Consider the following 20,427-nt stretch of genomic DNA (forward strand, 5'->3'; position numbering starts at 1 on the left):
ATGCTAAAAGAAGAAGACAGATATCGATATAAATCATCGATAGAAGAACCTCCGAAATTAGAGTTAAAGCCACTTCCAAACCATTTGGAATACGCTTATTTACATGGTGAATCTGAATTACCTGTAATAATATCGTCTTCTCTTACTGAAAATGAGAAATCACAACTCATTTCTGTGTTGAAAGCTCATAAACCAGCCATTGCATGGAAGATTCATGATATTAAAGGAATAAGTCCTTCGTATTGCACACATAAAATCCTTATGGAAGAAGGTCATAAAACGTATGTGCAACGCCAACGAAGACTAAATCCTAATATGCAAGATGTAGTTAAGAAAGAGATTATTAAACTGCTAGATGCAGGTTTAATTTATCCAATCTCTGATAGTCCATGGGTAAGCCCAGTTCAATGCGTACCTAAGAAGGGTGGCATGACTATCATTACAAATGAGAAAAATGAGCTTATTCCTACTAGGACTGTAACAGGATGGCGTGTATGTATTGATTATAGAAAATTAAATGACGCCACCAGAAAAGATCACTTTCCCTTACCTTTCATAGATCAAATGTTGGAAAGATTAGCCGGAAATAGTTACTATTGTTTTCTAGATGGATTTTCTGGATATTTTCAAATTCCAATAGCACCCGAAGATCAAGAGAAAACCACATTCACGTGCCCTTATGGTACTTTTGCTTACAAACGCATGCCATTTGGACTTTGCAACGCCCCTGCAACCTTTCAAAGGTGTATGATGGCGATTTTTCACGACATGATAGAAGAATGCATGGAAGTATTCATGGATGACTTTTCAGTCTTCGGTGATACATTTAAATCATGTCTAGTTAATCTGGAACGAATGCTAATTAGATGCGAAAAATCAAATCTAGTACTTAATTGGGAGAAATGCCATTTCATGGTTAAAGAAGGCATCGTTCTTGGACATAAAATTTCAAAAGAAGGAATTGAAGTGGATAGAGCTAAAGTAGATGTAATTGCTAAACTTCCACATCCCACAAATGTTAGAGGAGTTAGGAGTTTTCTAGGGCATGCCGGTTTTTACCGACGTTTCATAAAAGATTTTTCTAAAATTGCCACTCCTATGAATAAACTCCTAGAAAAGGATGCGCCATTCATCTTTTCAGATGAGTGTATCAAATCTTTTAATATTCTTAAAGAAAAACTCACTAATGCACCAATCATGATAACATCAAATTGGAATCTACCATTTGAACTAATGTGCGATGCAAGTGATTTTGCAATGGGAGCCGTTTTAGGACAAAGGATTGAAAAACGATTTCAACCTATATATTATGCTAGTAAGACATTACAAGGAGCACAAACAAACTATACAACTACTGAAAAAGAACTCCTTGCTATTGTCTTTGCTTTTGACAAATTTCGATCATATCTCGTTCTAGCAAAAACGGTGGTCTATACCGACCATTCTGCTCTTAGATACCTATTTTCAAAACAAGATGCTAAACCAAGATTAATCCGTTGGATCTTACTCTTACAAGAGTTTGATATTGAAATCCGAGATAAAAGAGGAGCAGAAAATCTCGCCGCTGATCATCTTTCTCATCTTGAAAATCCCGAATTAGAAGTTCTGAATGAATCGGCCATACAAGACAACTTTCCTGATGAATATCTATTGAAGATAGATTATAAAGAAATCCCATGGTTTGCAGACTATACAAACTACTTAGTTTGTGGATTCCTTGAAAAAGGATTATCGTACCAAAGACGAAAGAAATTCTTCAGTGATATAAAACACTATTTCTGGGAAGATCCACATCTGTTTAAAAGTTGTCCCGATGGAATAATACGCCGATGTGTATTTGGAGATGAAGCTAGTAAAATTTTAAACCATTGTCACACAGGACCAACAGGAGGGCATTATGGGCCTCAACTAACAGCAAGAAAAGTTTATGAAGCTGGATTCTATTGGCCTACAATTTACAAAGACGCACACCTTCTTTGCAAATCCTGTGATGCATGTCAAAGGGCCGGAAAAATAAGTCAACGTGATGAAATGCCACAAAATGTCATCCAAGTATGTGAAGTATTTGACATTTGGGGTATTGACTTTATGGGTCCATTTCCAAAATCTCATAATAATCTATATATACTCGTAGCCATTGATTATGTATCTAAATGGGCGGAAGCACAAGCTCTCCCAACTAACGATGCACGAGTTGTAGTCAACTTTTTAAAACGTCTTTTTGCAAGGTTTGGAACACCGAAAGCTTTAATAAGTGATCGGGGTACTCATTTCTGTAATAATTAACTTGAGAAAGTTCTTAAAAGATATGGAGTAACTCATAAAATCTCCACCGCATATCATCCACAAACAAGTGGACAAGTTGAAAATACCAACCGAGCTTTAAAACGTATTCTAGAGAAAACCGTAAGATCAAATCCGAAGGAATGGTCCATTAAATTGGAGGATGCACTCTGGGCTTTTAGAACAGCCTACAAAACTCCAATTGGAACCACACCTTTTAGACTTGTTTATGGAAAAGCATGTCATCTTCCAGTAGAAATTGAACACAAAGCATTTTGGGCTTTGAAGACATGTAATCTTGATTTACATGAAGCCGGACATCTACGATTAAGTCAACTAAACGAATTAGAAGAATTAAGACATGAAGCATACGAAAATTCGTTAATCTATAAAGAAAGAACGAAGAAATGGCATGATAAAAGAATCAGAAGTTCAAAGGAATTTAAAGAAGGAGACAGAGTTCTTCTTTTCAATTCACGATTCAAGCTATTTCCTGGAAAATTGAAATCAAGATGGTCTGGACCATTCATAGTCAAAAGAGTTTTCCCATACGGAACGATAGAATTAATAAATTCAAATGGGATTGAATTTAAAGTTAATGGTCACAGAGTTAAACATTACATACATGGTCCGATGGAAGTCGACAACGAAGTTAATCACAATTTCGATACCACAGCTAACTAAGTGTGGGGAGAATCAAGTCTTTAAAGGATAATATGTATTTCTGTTAGAGTTAGATTGTCTGTTTTCGTGTAGTTCTCGAAAATGGAACACGTATGGTCTTTCCCTAGCAGACCCTAAAGAACTAGTCTTCTCCCCCCATTCTGAATTTTTATTTTTTTTAGGTTTTTACGAAATGAAGACTGCCTGTGAATTAAACCATGGTCTAATGCTACACGCTTTGATCACTAAACGTAATAATGACATACTCCCGAGCGAATTAGTATCAGTAATCTGAGAAAGAATGGACGGAGTTAGAAAAGAATCCAGATGCGAAGATAATAAGTTACAATTTGGTAAAGGAAAATCAAAATCCGCAGCGAAAAGAAGAGCACGACACCTAGAACGATGTCACAAATGCGGAAAATGGTCACATGGAGGTAAATGTTCAAATAATCAAACCTATTCAAATACCGAATTTGTTACTTTATGCAGAGACGGACCGTTCATATGTTTAGAAGAAAAGACACTGAATGCTCGAGGTTACGCCTATGTAGCCATGGAAAACCAATTAAACCGACTATCTTATGAATGGAATAGATCATATAACTAAGAAATCTATTTCACAGGTATGTCTGTACAGTTTTTATTTTTATTTTTATTTTTAACCTTTTGATAATAAACGCTAATTTGTTCGCTAAAAAGTATTAAATTGGTATTGAATAAAATTAGGTTTGGCGACCGAAATTATTGATATCATTCAAAAATTTATTACATCACTGCGAAATTTAACGTTTATTCTTAAGGTATAAATATCTTTAATCAATCAACCCAAAATATTTCAAAAATTCGTCATGAGTTAAATTAGGTCTTGGAACCGAAATTACTTTACCGAAAAGAGGGGCGCATATTTTTGATAATATTTGATTGATTAAAGTGGGATAAAAAGACAAAAAGATTTTTAATTTTATTTTTACCATGTTTTTAAAATTAATATTTAAATCTTAAATTAATATTGTAAACTTTGTAAAAACAATATATTTAAAATTGTAAATATTTGAAAAATTAATATAAGTTTGATATGAATTTATAAATTTTTAAATTAAGTTTGGTATGAATTTTTAATTTTTAAAATATGAATTTTTAATTTTATGCATTTCAAATTTTAAGTTTGGTGTGAATTTTTAATATTAATTTTGAATTTCATATTTAAGTTGTGTGAATTTAAAAACAAAAATTTACTTTATCTCATTAAGTTAAGAATATGATTTTTAAAATTCGTCGTAAGTTGAAGACTAGGTCTTTGAACCGAAATTGCTTTACCCGAGGGAGGGACGAGAACTTTTATTATCATTATTTTTAATCTTATTGATTTAAAGTATGCCAAAAACATTAAAAAACCCAAAAATCTTAGCTTTTAAAACAATCGCTACAAAAAGACAAATTTTAAAATTTTGTCGAAGGACGGACTAGGACATCGATCCGAAACGACCTCGTCCTAAATAACAAGGGAAACAAAATTTTAAAATTAATTACTTAATTGTTTTAATAAGTTAATGATATAAAAAAAAAAAAAAAAAAAATATACCAAACTCCGCGACTCGCGGAGTTTGGTGCTTAAATCTCCACGACTCGCGGAGGGATCAAAACCCAGAAAAAAAATAATAAACACCCGAACTGATCAGCTCCCCCACACAAAAACACCCGAAAACTGCTGCGAAAAACCCCGAAAAACCACCCAAAAACACCCCAAAAATCCCAATTTTTAACCGTTAATCACCAAATTTTTTGCTAAAATCATGTTGAGAAGGATGCTATCTAAGAATTACTCAAGAAAAACGGTAAATTTCTACACCTAAACACCATTTAATCCGAAATTTGATGTTCTTGAGCTATTTTTTCCCCAATTTGATTTTGATGCTTTTTAGTGTAATTAGACTTAAATTGTTTATGTATTATGCTTGTATAACCTAGATTGATGCTGTTTAACATGATTAGAAGCCTTAAACTTCAAATTTTGAATAATCTAGGGTTTGTGTTCTTGAGCAAATTTGGGGCTTTTTGATATAAACAGGTTATGGCCGATTTTTGTCATGAATTGTTGCTAAATTGAGTAGTGTAACATGTCTAGGTAGCTAAATGATCCAAACTTTGAGCCTAAACATGATTTTGAGAATTAAAGTGGACTTTTTCAAAGTCTAAAATTCATGAACTTGATTTTTGAAAGATAATGCCATTTGAGACCTGTTTAATTGCTAGTAATGATTATTTTGACATGTTATTTGAGTTGAATGCTTATGAACTTGGCGAACATTTTCGTATATGCTTATTTGAAAAAGTGTAGATTTGATAAAAATGTGAAAATGAGCTTAAGTTTGATATAAATTGATAATGTCATTGTAATTATTTTGATTGATGATTTTGCTGACACTAATGCATATTTGGATGCACAAAATTTGTGTTTGATGTGTTTTGCAGAATGAAAGGGGTGAATCTTCATCCCAAGCCCGCAATGCTCCTGCTGAGAATTTGGAACAACAGGAGGTGGATAACTACTACAAGAAGGATGTACCTCATCCAGTCATGACCTTTTCCGATATGCATTTGGAAGAGTTGCACCCGAACCTGAGATTTGACAGACTTTGGATAGATTATCCAAAATATCAACGGGGTTTGCATACTCTTCACTCTAAGGTTGTTGAGGTACCGAGGGTCATAGAATGGGGACCCTTAGAAGCTGTAGAATTGGCCGGGCCAATTAGGGAATTACTTGTACAGAGGTATGGTAATTCTTCTTTTAATGACTGGATATGCTTATTCACCATACGTAGACCTGTATATAAAGTATGGTGTGAAGAATTGTTATGTAGTATAGAGTTGAATGATCGGGTAGCTAGTTTAACCGATCGTTCTTTTATTAGATTTTTGTTAGGCGGTTCGATGCGCCACATGTCTTTACTGGACATGGCTCAGGCTTTACGTATATATACGCCTGAGGAGTTAGCGTCTGCCGATTGTAGAGGATTGATACTAAACGGTAGAAAGATAGATGAGAATTTTGATACACACGGTGTGTGGAGTCAAATGACAAGCCATCACCGTTTCAAAGGGGGAAACTACTCTTATTTGGATATAGATAGAGCCGAATTAAGAGTGATACATAGGTTTTTAGCTAATTCGATTACACAAAGGGGTAAGAACAAAGAAAAAGTAAATGAACAAGATTTGTTTTACCATATGTGTATTCGAGACCCACAGAGCGCTGTAAGTATACCATATTGTGTGGGTTATTATTTATCAGCTATGGTTCGGGGGATGCGACCACATAGCATAATAGGAGGTGGAATTTTTATTACTTTGATCGGTGAATATCTCGGTGTGGATATAAGTCGGGGGGGGATTATTAGTAGAAGAACCGGAACCCCGCGACACTATAGGTTTAAATGTATACCATGGTGCGAAAGTTTTGAAGAGGCGAAATAACGCCGCAGTACGATACCATGGTAGACATCCACAGGTGGAGAGAAACCAGCAGCAAGGTAATGTAGGAGGGGGGAATGAGATGCAAGAAATGCATAGGTTTATAGCTTCTCAGGAATACGAAAATGCTAGACAGAGAGCATTTGAAGATTGGCAAGTTCATCAGAACCAGATCATAGCTCATTGCCAACATATAGGTAGAAACTATATTCCTACGCCGAAACCCGTCTTCCCTCCTTGGTCTATTGAGATGCAGCCACCATATCCTACGTATGACCCTGCCGAAGCATTCTATAGCACTTATGGTTATGCCTGGAACCCCTATTGGTACCAATATCATCCTTAGTTTACTTATTTTTTTTTTATTTTTTATTTTTTTTTATTTTGTAATTTGTAATTATTGATACATTTAATATTTTTGTTAATATTGTAATCATTTTTATAATTATCTAACTTTTATTCTTAGATTTTAATAATTTTTGAATGTGGGGTAATATACCAAACTTCAAAAATATGTATATATGTTTGCAGTTTATCTTATGTACACAACAGGGTAAAACAACGCATTTTCAAAGACTGGCATTAAGTTCAGCAAAAGCAACTAATTTTGACGACAAGATGCAAAATATATGTGAAATAACAACAAGACGGAATGAACAAATGATGTGCACCATTTATCATTCAGCAAACAAACGCCAATATATTTGGAAACTTTGGTAAAAATTTAATCATTTTCACACAAATCACCCTCAATAATTTAAATTGTTACTGATTTCTTGCAAATGAGGGCATTGCAAGATCTTAAGTGTGGGAAGGGATTAAATTCTTTCGGATTTTAAAATTTTTTATATTAAACACTTGGTTACCATTAAAAATACTAGTAAAGCAGTAGTTGTATTAGAATCTAGTGCTCTCTGATAAAAAAGAACAGCCCTAGTCTTATATACTGACTACCCAATTCTAGTAAAATTTTTCAAAATTTTCAATTAAATGAATTCAAAATCATGTTTATACATATTTATGAACGATAAAACTAGGTTTTAACACCGAAATTATTGTTACCTCGGAAAGGACATAAATTGAGAAACAAACTAAAATGTTAAAATTCATTTAAAATGGAATAGAGGACGATAAAAAGGAAAATAAAAGCCAAGTGTGGGAAAATTTACCAAGTTATTTTAAACATATGTCACATATATCTGTAACAAATAACTGAAAATACTTTTGCTTTGGACTAAACTAAACTGTTTTACCCGATGAAAGAAAAGAAGAGATGGATCTACACGATGAATCAATTCCATCATTAAAAGGAAGTAAAGTCTTCCGAAAAAGACACGCGCTTCTTGATTTAGGTCATGAAGTTGTCGTCCAGACCAGCTGTAGGTTGACGAAAAATCTAGAAAAGTCATCACTAAAATCAGCAGGAAATCCACGGACCTCAGCATTAAACAGGGTCGCCAAGTGGTCAGATTTATCCTAACCATGAGAAGGATTTATCTCGTACAATGGGGGGGCACCGTGCAAATTAGCTTGATAAGACTAATGAATCAGATCCCCAGAAAGGATAATCTCCTTAAAGATTAAAAATCAGCTTTTAAGACTGATATTACTCAATCCTAGAGATTGACCTTAAAGATTGAGAATTACAAACTCATGGAATTCGATAATATCTAAACTCGAGCTTAAACGAGAAAATATTTTGATCAAAATTATAAACCGATTTGTTTTCTGAAAACCCTATTTTCAATGCGTTCATTACCATTGAACGTAAAATCCTAGGAATTCACCTGGAATTCATTAGGTCACCTAAACTAAATCGGGTGTCAACCGTAAGAACGGTGGTTGCATAGCATGGTCAAAGACAGGACCTTGTGCCATAACGAAAAATTATAAGGGTGAGCTTTACTATTGCTCCTACCAAGGATAGTAATTGCGTCCGACACGTTATAGACCATAACTAAAAGCATGTCAGGGGACATTGCCTTAACAGTTGCTTGTTCAACGCTTTCCTTTACAACCGGACGGTAGTTTACCGAAAGGTAATATACGGGATAAGTAAACTAGACGTGTTGCTTTCCAAATACAAGGTTAGCAAGTGGGTGACACAAAACCGCAAGTTTTGAGCTAAAATTTTCAAATCTGAAACCCACTAAACCCACAAAAATATTTTGCAAACACCGGTAAAGGGTTATTCCGGAAAACTTATCTAGGGTAAAAACTAGATTTCAAAAGATCAAATGTTTTCATAAAGATCCAATTTCCTTAATGGATCTAAATTTTTATAGTCATGTGGGACTGTAAACCATATCGTTACTACCATTGTTTATACCGCCGTATAGAAATCACTGATGTACAAAGTGTGAAGAATAAAGAAGTGATTCTAGTATTTCAAGACGATATTGCTTGAGGACAAGCAACGCTCAAGTGTGGGAATATTTGATAATGCTAAAAACGAACATATATTTCATAACATTATTCCTCAAGAAAGACAAGCTATTAGTTGCAATTGTTCTATTTACAAGTGATATTCGTTTGTATAATAAAAGGTGAAGACAAAAGACAGATTCGACGAATTGAAGACGCAAACGACCAAAAAGCTCAAAAGTACAAAAGACAATCAAAAAGGTTCCAATTATTGATAAGAAACGTCTCGAAATCACAAGAGTACAAGATTCAAAAAGCAAAGTACAAGATATTAAATTGTACGCGAGGACGTTCGAAAATCCGGAACCGGGACCAGAGTCAACTCTTAACGCTCGACGCAACGGACTAAAAATTACAAGTTAACTATGTAAATAAATATAATATAATATATAATTAATTATATTAATTATATATATATTATATATATATATTAAAAAACCGTCGGCAGAGAAAACTCCAAGGACTGAGCTGTAAAATTAACCTCCGCGACTCGCGAAGTTTGAAGGGGATTTTGCCGCGAGTCGCGGAGCCCCAAATTTCAACTCTGGCTATAAAGCAAACCGAATTCTGATCAAAATTTCATATTCTATTTGTAACATCCCGCCTTTTTCCATTTACTTTTCCGTTATACTAATATAAAGTCCGTTATATGTTTATAACATCTCCCGTTGATACGCGTTTTAAATTATCTCGTTTAGGTAATTCCCGCACCCGAACGAAAGTTGAGGGACTAAACTTGACAAGGGATCAAACCCTTGACTAGGTCAAAGGGTCAAACCCCTTTCACCCATTCATTTCCACCTCCATCTCTCTCTCTTTCTCTCTAGCAAGAACACACACTCAAAAACCAAATTCATTCAATCATCATCTAAATTCGATCTAGGAGGCTTACAACAAAATAAACTACATATTTGTGATCCTCTCTTCATCCTCTTCATTTTGGTACCAACTTCATCTCATTTGGGTAACTTTCTAAAATCACTAATTTTATGTGTTCTTGAGATTTTTGAGTTATAAAGTTGTTAATTAGTGTCTATGGCTCATTGTGATGTCGTGTATGTAATTTGTATACTCGATTCGTTGTTTTTGGTGTAACTAGTTCAATATGAAAATTACTTGCTAAATCCTTGATTTTGGATGATCAAATGTTGTTAGATTGTTAAAGTGCATGTTTTAAAAGTGTTACTAGTATCGTTAGCTTCGTTTTGATGTATAGGTTGATTAATGAAACTCCAAGAACATGATTAATGATTTTGTGAACTTGGATTAGGGTTTGATGAGCTTTACATGAACTTTTGATGCATCAAATGCTATGAGATATTGTTGTTAAGTGCTTTGTTGCAATGTGTGTTTGATTACCTTCAAAACGGCATATCACATGTGTGAATTGGATTCCCGAAACTTAAAATGCATTTGATGAACTTGAAACTTTGAAAATGGATTCTTAATGATCACTTGACGGAAAATCGGTTATTGAAATTGATGTTTTTGTTTGATGAAACGTGTTTAGTTGTTTTCCTTGTCAAATTACCTTTCCGACGATATATAGTATGCATTTTGGATGTTTTCGGTTCATAAAATAGGTTAATTTGAGTTTTGGTTCGTGACTTGGTCTTTTTCTGCAAACTGCATGTTTCCCAGGTATTGCGCGCCGCGCATATACCCGAGCGCCGCGCAAAATTAGAAATCCCAGATGTTTGCCTTCGTGGTTAAGTTCTGACCAGGATTTACACTTGGGTGCGCGCCGCGCAACCCTTTGCGCGCCGCGCATATGCCCAGCTCATTTTAGTTTTTATTTTTCCTTTCACAAAATGTTTCCCGCTTAACCGTAACTCCGATTAACATGAAACTTGGCCATTCTGCTCATAAATGATTTCTCATCATGAGAAAATTGTCGGACACCCGATCCGACCCCGTTGACTTTGACTTTGACCAAGTTTGACTTTTAGTCAAACTTAACCAAACAATTATACGATCGTTCTAACATGCTTAGTTACTTGTATCGTGCATGAAACTTGACTAGTTGATTCACATGCTACATAATCGAGTCGTAACGAGCCATAGGACTAATTGAACATCTTTGACCTATCGTGTTTACCGTTATTGATACAACCCTATTGTTTAGGTCAAGACTAGCATTGTTCTTTGCACACGTTTACTTGTCGAAGTACTTTACTACTCGTGCACTCAAGGTGAGATCATAGTCCCACTTTTACTCTTTTTGAACTTATATTGGGATGAGAAAACATAAACGATTCTTTTGAACTAAGTGAACACAAGAACGGGAAAACAAACATTCTACATACGAGTTTAGAACAAAAATCCTCAATTCGATTATCATTAGTTACACTTGCCGGGTGTAAGCGAGAACTTATGTTATATGGCCATATGGGTTGACAACCCTCATCTTTGACGGTTCGCTACCGTCTACGGATGAAATATATTTTCGAGAATCAGTGTTTGTTCTAGCACTAAGTGATGGGGTATACAATGGAAGGAATGTTAAGCTTTGATAATTGGGTGCTCGTGAAACAAACTTTTGGAATGTATTACTATTATTTCATTGATGCAAATCTTGTGGTTCACTTGTACTTACTTACTTAAACCTATGATTTCACCAACGTTTTCGTTGACAGATTTCTATGTTTTTCTCAGGTCCTTGAACGATACATGATACATGCTTCCGCTCATTATTTGATACTTGCATTGGATGTCGAGTATATGTGCATTTCATGGAGCGTCTTTTGACTTTACTTTAAACCGTGTCGCCTAGATTTCATTCGTATTATAACGTTGTAACTTAACTATTGGTTGAACAATTCTTGTAAACTTTGGGAACAATCTTTATTTTGAAATGAAGGCGACATATTTTGGTCAAACCTTGTCTTAAAGACTTATGACCACGTAACGGGACCTAAGTAGACGGCGCCGTCAAACATGATTTGGTCGGGTCGCTACAGATGGTATCAGAGCGTTGGTTGTAGGGATTTAGAGTTCATTAGTGTCAACCCCGAGTCATAGGGTACATTGATGAGTCTAGACTACAACCGGCATATAGACGTGAAGTAGGAATTACTTGACTACTTGTGCATTTATACTCGAACGCTTCTACTCATATCTACTCTTAGTTCATCTTAATCTCACGTTGTTTAATTTGATTGACACGCCACCTTGACTTTATAGAATAATGTCGAATGCACATATGAATCAGGGTAATATAATTTCCGGGATTATATTACGGTGACTCATATGAACGTTCCGACATTATGGCATAAAGAATTTAAGGCGAGTCGAGGAAAAACTTCTCTTTATCTTTATTCTATATCACGGTTAGTATTATTGAGAATACTAATCAATGATATTCTTGTGTCTTGAAGGAACAATGGCTCCTCGTCGTGTACGCCGCAATGAAACTCCCGAACAAGCTCTCGAACGGATGATAGCTACCGCCGTAGATGCGGCCATGGCCGGTCACTCATCCAACAACAATAATAATAACAACCACAACAACAACAACAACAACAACAACAACAACAATGGAGCCGGAAACTCAAACGAGGGATGCTCCTATAAAGCTTTCATGGGGTGCAAACCTCACACTTTTGATGGAACCGGGGGACCGGTCGTGCTCACCCGATGGTTTGAGCAAACGGAAGCCGTCTTTAGCATAAGCGGTTGTCGGGACCAAGACAAGGTCAAATACTCCACTCACACTTTCTCCGGAATTGCTCTAACATGGTGGAACACCTATGTTCAATCGGTGGGTACCGATGAAGCTCATGCCCTCTCTTGGGCCGATCTAAAGGAAAAGATGATTGTTGAATATTTTCCGCGCGAAGAAACCCGAAAGCTTGAGGAAGAACTAAGAGCTTTGAAAGCGGTCGGAAACGATCTTAAAGCTTATAATCAACGCTTCGCCGAACTATCCTTGATGTGCCCTAATCTTGTTAACCCCGAATCTCAAAGGATTGAGCTCTACATGCTCGGTCTTCCAAAAAGCATCAAACAAGGGGTGATGTCATCCAAACCCACTACTCATCAAGCCGCTATGAACATGGCTCGCCAACTAATTGAAACGGTTGACGAAATCGTAGTTCCGGCACCTAAGGCCGAGGATAAATCGGGCGGCAACAAAAGAAAGTGGGAACCCTCCCAATCAAGCAACAACAACTTTGCTAAGAAGCCTTACACCTCCGACGGCAAGAAAGGTTATGCCGGGAACCTACCTCTTTGCAACAAATGCAACAAACATCATTTTGGCGAATGTAGTAAGTTAATTTGCCACCGGTGCCAAGGAGTTGGTCATAAGGCCAACGATTGTAAAAGTGCCACTCCCGTTGCTCGAAAGTGGCCCAATGCACCAAAGACGGGCACTTGTTACGAATGTGGTCAAACGGGTCATTATAGAAATGCATGCCCAAAGAAGAAAGCCAACCCCAACAACCGAGGCCGAGCCTTTAACATCAACACCGAGGAAGCCCGAGATGACAATGAACTAGTCACGGGTACGTTTCTTCTCAACAACTCTTATGTTACTTGCTTATTCGATTCGGGTGCCGATAAATGTTTTGTGTCCAAGACTTTAGCTCCTACCCTTTGCACTCCACCACACCCTTTAGATACTACTTATTCCATCGAAGTGGCCGACGGAAAACTCTTAAGTGCCGACACATATTACCGGGGGTGTACTTTGAACATTTTGGGTAAGGAATTTGAAATTGACTTGATACCCATGGAACTAGGAAGCTTTGATGTAATAATCGGTATGAATTGGTTAGTCAAAACGAAATCTCACATTCTTTGTGATCTTAACGCAATCCGAATTCCTATCGAGAATGGTGAACCTTTGATCGTCTATGGCGATAAGAGTTGCACCGGACTCAACCTCGTTTCGTGTATTAAAGTTAGAAAACTACTCCGTAAGGGTTGTTTTGCGATCCTTGCTCACGTTAAGAAAGTCGAGTCCGATGAGAAGCACATCGATGATGTGCCAATTGTTAGTGACTATTCCGATGTATTTCCCGACGAATTGCCGGGTCTTCCGCCTCATCGACCGGTTGAATTCCAAATCGATCTTATTCCGGGAGCCGCACCCGTAGCACGTGCACCATATAGACTCGCTCCATCTGAAATGCAAGAATTGCAAAGTCAAATCCAAGAACTACTTGATCGAGGTTTTATCCAACCTAGCCATTCACCTTGGGGCGCTCCGATTTTGTTTGTTAAAAAGAAAGACGGATCCCTACGAATGTGCATTGATTATCGTGAACTAAATAAATTGACGGTTAAGAACCGATATCCTCTTCCTCGCATCGATGACCTCTTTGATCAACTACAAGGGTCTTGTGTATATTCGAAAATCGATCTCCGCTCGGGTTATCATCAATTGAGGGTTAAGGGGGAAGATGTCTCCAAAACCGCTTTTCGAACTCGTTATGGTAGTTATGAATTCCTTGTCATGCCATTTGGTCTCACTAACGCACCGGCGGTGTTCATGGATCTTATGAACCGCGTGTGCAAACCGTATCTCGATAAATTCGTTATTGTGTTCATCGATGACATATTGATCTATTCTAAAAATGAAGAAGAGCACGAACAGCATCTCCGACTTGTGCTTGAACTTTTAAGACAAGAACAACTCTATGCCAAATTCTCCAAGTGTGAATTTTGGTTAAAGGAAGTTCAATTTCTTGGTCATGTTGTAAGTGACCAAGGTATTAAAGTCGATCCAACGAAAATCGAAGCCATTAGCAAATGGGAGACTCCTACTACTCCTACTCACATTCGTCAATTTTTGGGTCTCGCCGGGTACTATCGTAGATTCATCGAAAATTTCTCTTTGGTTGCACGTCCTCTAACCGCATTGACTCACAAGGGAAAGAAATTCATTTGGGCGACCGAACATGAATCCGCATTCCAAATCTTGAAAACGAAGCTAACCACCGCTCCTATCTTGTCACTTCCCGAAGGCAATGATGACTTTGTTGTATATTGCGATGCCTCAAAACATGGTTTTGGGTGTGTATTGATGCAACGAACGAAAGTCATTGCTTATGCTTCTCGACAACTCAAAATTCATGAACGAAACTATACGACACATGATCTCGAACTCGGAGCCGTTGTCTTTGCACTTAAAATGTGGAGACACTATCTTTATGGAACCAAGAGTACTATCTTCACCGATCACAAAAGCCTTCAACACATTTTCGATCAAAAGCAACTAAACATGAGACAACGAAGGTGGATTGAAACCTTAAACGATTACGATTGCGAGCTTCGTTACCATCCCGGGAAGGCAAATGTAGTAGCCGATGCCTTAAGTCGAAAAGAAAGAGCGGTGCCTCTCCGTGTCCGAGCTTTAAACATCACCATTCACACCAACCTTAATAGCCAAATTCGGGTAGCCCAAGATGAGGCTCTCAAGGATGAAAACATCTCTCTCGAACACTTGAACGTCCTCACCTCTCGATTCGAAGTTAAAGAAACTGGACTCTGATATTTCGCCGGAAGAATTTGGGTGCCTAGTTATGGGGATCTACGAAGCCTTATTTTAGATGAAGCCCATAAGTCACGATACTCGATTCACCCCGGTGCCAATAAGATGTACCACGACCTTAAACAACTATATTGGTGGCCGAACATCAAAAGGGACGTAGCTACTTATGTTTCCAAGTGTTTGACATGTTCCAAAGTCAAAGCCGAACACCAAAGACCGTCCGGACTACTTCGACAACCCGAGATCCCGCAATGGAAGTGGGAAAGGATAACGATGGATTTTATCACCAAGCTACCAAAAACGACGGGCGGTTATGATACCATTTGGGTTATTGTTGACCGTCTCACCAAATCCGCACACTTCCTTGCCATGAAAGAAACGGACAAAATGGAGAAACTTGCACGACTTTACATTAAGGAGATCGTAGCCCGACACGGTGTACCTTTATCGATTATCTCCGACCGAGATGGCCGTTTCGTTTCTAGATTTTGGCGTACATTGCAAGAAGCGTTGGGAACGCGTTTAGACATGAGCACCGCATATCATCCTCAAACCGATGGACAAAGCGAACGTACAATTCAAACCTTAGAGGACATGTTACGAGCTTGCGTGGTTGATTTCGGAAAAGCTTGGGACAAGCACTTACCTCTCGCCGAGTTCTCTTACAACAATAGTTATCATGCGAGTATTAAAGCCGCACCTTTTGAAGCGCTATATGGCCGCAAATGTCGTTCACCTCTTTGTTGGGCCGAGGTAGGCGACGTGCAAATCACTGGACCTGAACTCATTCACGAAACCACCGAGAAAATCGTTCAAATCCGAGATAGGCTTAGGACGGCCCGAAGTCGTCAAAAGAGCTATACCGACAAACGACGCAACGATCTTGAATTTCAAGTCGGTGACCGAGTAATGTTAAAAGTCGCGCCTTGGAAGGGTGTAATCCGTTTTGGGAAACGCGGGAAGCTAAATCCGCGGTATATTGGTCCTTTCGAAATCTTGGAGCGTATTGGAACCGTTGCTTATCGTTTAGATCTTCCGCCTCAATTGAATTCCGTTCATCCTACCTTCCATGTATCTAACTTGAAAAAGTGTCTTGCCGAACCCGATATCGTCATCCCTCTCGAAGAACTTACTATGGATGACAAACTTCATTTTGTGGAGGAACCGGTTGAAATTGTGGACACCTCCGTCAAGACATTGAAACAAAGCCGAATCCCGATTGTCAAGGTTCGTTGGAATGCCAAAAGAGGACCCGAGTTTACTTGGGAAAGACAAGATCAAATGCAAAGGAAGTATCCTCATCTATTTGTGAATTCGGAAACGCAAGATCTCGAGGAAGAAACAACGACTACTACGCCTACTTAAATTTCGGGACGAAATTTCTTTTAAGGAGTAGGTAATGTAACATCCCGCCTTTTTCCATTTACTTTTCCGTTATACTAATATAAAGTCCGTTATATGTTTATAACATCTCCCGTTGATACGCGTTTTAAATTATCTCGTTTAGGTAATTCCCGCACCCGAACGAAAGTTGAGGGACTAAACTTGACAAGGGATCAAACCCTTGACTAGGTCAAAGGGTCAAACCCCTTTCACCCATTCATTTCCACCTCCATCTCTCTCTCTTTCTCTCTAGCAAGAACACACACTCAAAAACCAAATTCATTCAATCATCATCTAAATTCGATCTAGGAGGCTTACAACAAAATAAACTACATATTTGTGATCCTCTCTTCATCCTCTTCATTTTGGTACCAACTTCATCTCATTTGGGTAACTTTCTAAAATCACTAATTTTATGTGTTCTTGAGATTTTTGAGTTATAAAGTTGTTAATTAGTGTCTATGGCTCATTGTGATGTCGTGTATGTAATTTGTATACTCGATTCGTTGTTTTTGGTGTAACTAGTTCAATATGAAAATTACTTGCTAAATCCTTGATTTTGGATGATCAAATGTTGTTAGATTGTTAAAGTGCATGTTTTAAAAGTGTTACTAGTATCGTTAGCTTCGTTTTGATGTATAGGTTGATTAAGGAAACTCCAAGAACATGATTAATGATTTTGTGAACTTGGATTAGGGTTTGATGAGCTTTACATGAACTTTTGATGCATCAAATGCTATGAGATATTGTTGTTAAGTGCTTTGTTGCAATGTGTGTTTGATTACCTTCAAAACGGCATATCACATGTGTGAATTGGATTCCCGAAACTTAAAATGCATTTGATGAACTTGAAACTTTGAAAATGGATTCTTAATGATCACTTGACGGAAAATCGGTTATTGAAATTGATGTTTTTGTTTGATGAAACGTGTTTAGTTGTTTTCCTTGTCAAATTACCTTTCCGACGATATATAGTATGCATTTTGGATGTTTTCGGTTCATAAAATAGGTTAATTTGAGTTTTGGTTCGTGACTTGGTCTTTTTCTGCAAACTGCATGTTTCCCAGGTATTGCGCGCCGCGCATATACCCGCGCGCCGCGCAAAATTAGAAATCCCAGATGTTTGCCTTCGTGGTTAAGTTCTGACCAGGATTTACACTTGGGTGCGCGCCGCGCAACCCTTTGCGCGCCGCGCATATGCCCAGCTCATTTTAGTTTTTATTTTTCCTTTCACAAAATGTTTCCCGCTTAACCGTAACTCCGATTAACATGAAACTTGGCCATTCTGCTCATAAATGATTTCTCATCATGAGAAAATTGTCGGACACCCGATCCGACCCCGTTGACTTTGACTTTGACCAAGTTTGACTTTTAGTCAAACTTAACCAAACAATTATACGATCGTTCTAACATGCTTAGTTACTTGTATCGTGCATGAAACTTGACTAGTTGATTCACATGCTACATAATCGAGTCGTAACGAGCCATATGACTAATTGAACATCTTTGACCTATCGTGTTTACCGTTATTGATACAACCCTATTGTTTAGGTCAAGACTAGCATTGTTCTTTGCACACGTTTACTTGTCGAAGTACTTTACTACTCGTGCACTCAAGGTGAGATCATAGTCCCACTTTTACTCTTTTTGAACTTATATTGGGATGAGAAAACATAAACGATTCTTTTGAACTAAGTGAACACAAGAACGGGAAAACAAACATTCTACATACGAGTTTAGAACAAAAATCCTCAATTCGATTATCATTAGTTACACTTGCCGGGTGTAAGCGAGAACTTATGTTATATGGCCATATGGGTTGACAACCCTCATCTTTGACGGTTCGCTACCGTCTACGGATGAAATATATTTTCGAGAATCAGTGTTTGTTCTAGCACTAAGTGATGGGGTATACAATGGAAGGAATGTTAAGCTTTGATAATTGGGTGCTCGTGAAACAAACTTTTGGAATGTATTACTATTATTTCATTGATGCAAATCTTGTGGTTCACTTGTACTTACTTACTTAAACCTATGATTTCACCAACGTTTTCGTTGACAGATTTCTATGTTTTTCTCAGGTCCTTGAACGATACATGATACATGCTTCCGCTCATTATTTGATACTTGCATTGGATGTCGAGTATATGTGCATTTCATGGAGCGTCTTTTGACTTTACTTTAAACCGTGTCGCCTAGATTTCATTCGTATTATAACGTTGTAACTTAACTATTGGTTGAACAATTCTTGTAAACTTTGGGAACAATCTTTATTTTGAAATGAAGGCGACATATTTTGGTCAAACCTTGTCTTAAAGACTTATGACCACGTAACGGGACCTAAGTAGACGGCGCCGTCAAACATGATTTGGTCGGGTCGCTACACTATTTTCTCTCTTCTCTCAATATATACGATATATATATATATATATATATAATTTATATTTTAATTTTAATTTTAATTATAATTCTAATAATAAGGGTATGTTAGCGAATGTTGTAAGGGTGTAAGTCGAAATTCTGTCCGTGTAACGCTACGCTATTTTTAATCATTGTAAGTTATGTTCAACCTTTTTATATTAATGTCTCGTAGCTAAGTTATTATTATGCTTATTTAAAACGAAGTAATCATGATGTTGGGCTAATTACTAAAATTGGGTAATTGGGCTTTGTACCATAATTGGGGTTTGGACAAAAGAACGACACTTGTGGAAATTAGACTATGGGCTATTAATGGGCTTTATATTTGTTTAATTAAATGAAAGTTTGTTAATGTTAATATAAAGATTTACAATTGGGCGTCCCTATAAATTACCATATACACTCGATCGGACACGATGGGCGGGGTATTTATATGTACGAATAATCGTTCATTTAACCGGACACGGGAATGGATTAATAGCCACTAGAATAATTAAAACAGGGGTGAAATTACATTCAAGGGTAATTGGTGTAATTGTTAACAAAGTAGTAAAACCTTGGTTTACACGCAGTCGATAACCTGGTGTATTCATTAAACAAAGTATTAAAACCTTGTTACAATTCGAATCCCCAATTAGTTGGAATATTTAACTTCGGGTATAAGAATAATTTGATGAGGACACTCGCACTTTATATTTATGACTGATGGACTGTTATGGACAAAAACCAGACGGACATATTAAATAATCCAGGACAAAGGACAATTAACCCATGGGCATAAAACTAAAATCAACACGTCAAACATCATGATTACGGAAGTTTAAATAAGCATAATTCTTTTATTTCATATTTAATTTCCTTTATTTTATATTTAATTGCACTTCTAATTATCGCACTTTTATTTATTGTTATTTAATCGCACTTTTAATTATCGTACTCTTTAATTATCGCAAGTTTATTTTATCGCACTTTTATTATTCGCAATTTCATTATCGTTATTTACTTTACGCTTTAATTTAAGTCTTGTATTTATTTTATATTTTACATTAGGTTTTAACTGCGACTAAAGTCTTAAAATCGACAAACCGGTCATTAAACGGTAAAAACCCCCCTTTTATAATAATAATATTACTTATATATATATTTGTATTTTTAATAAAAGTAAACTAATATAGCGTTGAGCTTTGTTTAAAGATTTCCCTGTGGAACGAACCGGACTTACTAAAAACTACACTACTGTACGATTAGGTACACTGCCTATAAGTGTTGTAGCAAGGTTT

General features: G+C 36.9%; 1 pseudogene; it reads right to left on the minus strand.

Annotated features, from left to right (window-relative positions):
- LOC139870360 (endoglucanase 9-like) overlaps positions 1-20,427 on the minus strand; it is a 34,826-nt pseudogene that overhangs the window by 9,901 nt on the left and 4,498 nt on the right.

This window comes from Rutidosis leptorrhynchoides, chromosome 10 (assembly GCF_046630445.1).
Source record: "Rutidosis leptorrhynchoides isolate AG116_Rl617_1_P2 chromosome 10, CSIRO_AGI_Rlap_v1, whole genome shotgun sequence".
NCBI lineage: Eukaryota > Viridiplantae > Streptophyta > Magnoliopsida > Asterales > Asteraceae > Rutidosis > Rutidosis leptorrhynchoides.